A 3,585-nucleotide genomic window follows, 5' to 3' on the forward strand; every position below is an offset into this window, starting at 1 on the left:
GGATATGTTCATTACTCTAATTTGATTATTATGCATTGTATATATGTATTGAAACATCATATTGTACTCCATAAATATATATGATCCTCATGTATCAATTAAAAATAAATTTTTAAAAACAAACATTGGGTATAATTGACTTACAGTTAACTTCACATATTTAAAAAATAAAAAAATACCCTAATGGCATGTACCAAGATGCCTTTCTTTCATAACTTTTATGCAAAACCAAACAGGGTGTTTTAAGAAAAGTAGGTAAAAATAATTTATTTATAACATTTATTTTTTATTATAAATGTTTATTTATAATGTATAAATTTAAATGTTCTTTAAATATGTTTAAATGTTTTCTACCTCACCTGTGGAAAATACTTATATAGTTGAATACATGGAATTACATACATTTCTTGAGTTTCTTTCACCCCGATCTTAAATCTTGTGAATAAGATAGATTAAAACTGCTTGAATTGGTATAATTTCTCTATATGTCTAAGCATTAATAAACTATCATAACAAAAATGCTTCTCTGACATAAATTCCATTTTTAAAAAAGCAACTTTGCCAAATGTAAAAACAAATGTATTTACTTAAAAACCTCTTTTAAAAGCAGATGTTCCTGTTTTGGAGCTTGTGATAAAATCATCAACACTTCTCATTTCTCCTTATTCCTTATAAATACATGATGCCCATTCACGGATGAATTATAGTGCAAGAAAATGCCAACATTATTCTCCCTCAGAGAGAAAGAGGATATTAATTCTTTATGTAATAAAATGGTAATAATACTAGTGATATCGAAAACATAATACCAATAAATTTTAGCACCCAGATTGTCATAATAACAAATAAGGCATTATTTTAAATGTACTGGAAACAGGGGTATCTCAAAAATTATTCAAATGCCATAATTAGACCTAATAATGTATGTCCTATGTGCAAAAATTCTTGGACCAATAAATTGCTAATACTTATTCTCTAGGTTACAGAATAATGAATGGATAAACAAGTGATAGAGGGTTGCAGAAACTTGTCACCTTCTTACAACACAGTATGTCCAAAGGATCTACTTGAAGATTCCTAATAACTAAGAGAAGAAATTAATGACCCCTATTCATTTCCCATTAATGGTTAATTTTTAAATTGTTACATCTGTAATACATTTGACAATCTGGAGTCCATGGTTGTCTATCTCAGAGATAACACCAACAATTTTGTCTAAAATATTTGAATGTGTGTCACTCTGAATTGACATAAACAAAAATGAGATGGCTTTTTTCTTTTCTGTTTTAGGTAAAATCTAAAAATAATGGTTCCAGATCAGGAGAGAAACAGAAAGATGGTTTTAGGAGTTGTGGTCAAAAGAGAACACTTTATACAGAATCTGGTCTCTGTTCATCCACTACTAACTGTATATCCAAAGAAAGAAGAAAGACTAGAAAGGGGTGTGTGTGTGTGTGTGTGCATGTGTGCATGTGTGCCTAGCCTAAGACGGCCAGATATTTTTAGTATATTATCTGATGTACCCCTTACCATAGGCTTATTGGAACTACTTATATCACACTTAACAACTGAGCTTCCATAACTATACGAACTTAAAGAATTCGTTTTCCCAACATATGCAGCTAGAATTGGCTAGATGATGTAAAGTTCCCATGTAGTTCTAAAAGCCCGTGATCTTGATAATAGAAAAATTCTCTGTATAAGTAAAAATGATGAATAGAAAAGTTCTAAAATATAGCTGGTCATATGACCTATCAGTCTTTGTAAAGGCAGGCTTCCAGAATATTTGGCTGGAAAATGCAGTCCTAAAAACATGAAACTCAGTTTCTTAGGAGATGGATGAAAAATAAAATATTCAGACAGGGAAGGTTTGGAAAAAGGCCCTCAGAGACTTTGGTGAAAATCTGGACAGCCATCCAAACTAATCAAGTTTTATCCAAACCAAATATCCAGGCCTTTTGAAGTTTGCCAGTTACTAATCAAAACCCCACTAAGCACTTAGTATCTCAGACAGTTTTAAATAACATCAAACCAACTATCATGTAATATAATGAGCAAGCCAAATCTGGATTTTGTCTTAAAGCTACACAGATACAAAAATTTGTCTGAGCTAGCACTGCCCAAAATAAAAAGAAGCTGACGTAATTTTAGACAAGTTATTTCACTCTCAAAATCATCTCATTGATCTTTGAAAGGGGCTAAGAAAATCACCTTCTCATAAAACTAAATTATTAGCAATAACTATTTGAAAATAAGTAAAGACTTTGCAAATATTGTTTAATACACTGTAAACACATTATAACAACTTATGGTTTACTAATGATAAAATGAAAGCCCTAATTTTCCAAGATTGTTATGATTGTTGTATTTTATAGGACTAGGCAGACAAATTTTAAACATAAATTAATGCTTTTACTTTGATATTAATGTACTTCATTCTTTCCTAGAAGTATAGCAATATTTTATCATAGTAGTATCTATAATACCAATCATCTTTCTGTAATAACAATATCAATCAGAATGTACCCAATTTTTTTAAAAAATGTTTTTCAAAAATCTCAACTCAATGATGAAAGCATTTCAATATAATCTTCACATACTTTTTTGATTTAATTTGATGTGAATGAAATTAATATATGACCACAAAATGCAACTATTGTCATGTTTTCCACTGTTAATCAACTCACTTCTTTCCTGAAACAAAATTAATGAAATGTCAAAATGGAGAGACACTCAGTTTTTACCAAAGAGAAAAAAATTTAGTCTTACTGAGGCACACATACTCTTTTTTTTCCTCTGTGCAAGTTGAATAGGTACATTGTATTAAAATGAGAAAGAAAGGAAAACAGAATCTATGAGGGAGGGAGAGACAGAGGGAGAGAAAGAAGGAGAGAGAGAGCACTCGTGTGTGTGAATCAATCTAGAGAAGCACAGGAAAGAGCATTGGGAAAGCCTGAGGAGATGACGGTCACACTGCTGGTCACAGTGTGATGGTCACACTTCCTTTCCATCAAGAGCCCCCACCACAGCAGAGATGTCAAAGCCCAGAGGTCACTTCTAAGAAGCCTCCAGTCACTTGCTAGTATCCTTTTCTATTTGAACACACAGTGCTCATCAAATGTTTTCTTGATTATTTAATTATTATTTGTTGATTAATTTCCATCTACCCCAATTAGAATATAAGGTTCAGTGCTCACTTCAGCAGCACATATACTAAAATTGGAACAGAGTAGATTAGCATGGCCCCTGGGCAAGGATGACATGCAAATTCATGAAGCGTTCCATATTTTAAAAATAGAAAAAAGAATGTAAGATTCATAACAGCAATTTTTCTAGTTCAGTATGTCCACGATGGTTGGCAAATTACAGCCTTTATCTTGGTAGTGAGATAATGACCAGCAAAATTCAGAAACATTAACAACTCTATCTGGAGGAAATAAAGTGAGTGAATTAATATTGGAAGTAAGTTAAAATAAGGAAACAAAAATGGCAAAAATTAAATAAGACAAGAAATATAAGTATTTCAGATGTTTAAGTAAATATATATTTCTTTTCAAAAGACAGATAATCAAACTAGTTTTGTAA

At 31.2% G+C, this 3,585-nt stretch overlaps 1 non-coding gene across 1 annotated transcript; it reads left to right on the forward strand.

The window, feature by feature from the left end:
• The first annotated feature begins 3,189 nt into the window (after positions 1–3,189).
• On the forward strand, positions 3,190–3,291 carry LOC111725720. The gene has a single exon (XR_002773731.1). It is a non-coding gene; the product is annotated as a U6 spliceosomal RNA (small nuclear RNA).
• The last annotated feature ends 294 nt before the right edge of the window (positions 3,292–3,585 follow it).

Source organism: Otolemur garnettii, unplaced genomic scaffold (genome assembly GCF_000181295.1).
Source record: "Otolemur garnettii isolate 467f Iridium unplaced genomic scaffold, OtoGar3 scaffold00002, whole genome shotgun sequence".
NCBI lineage: Eukaryota > Metazoa > Chordata > Mammalia > Primates > Galagidae > Otolemur > Otolemur garnettii.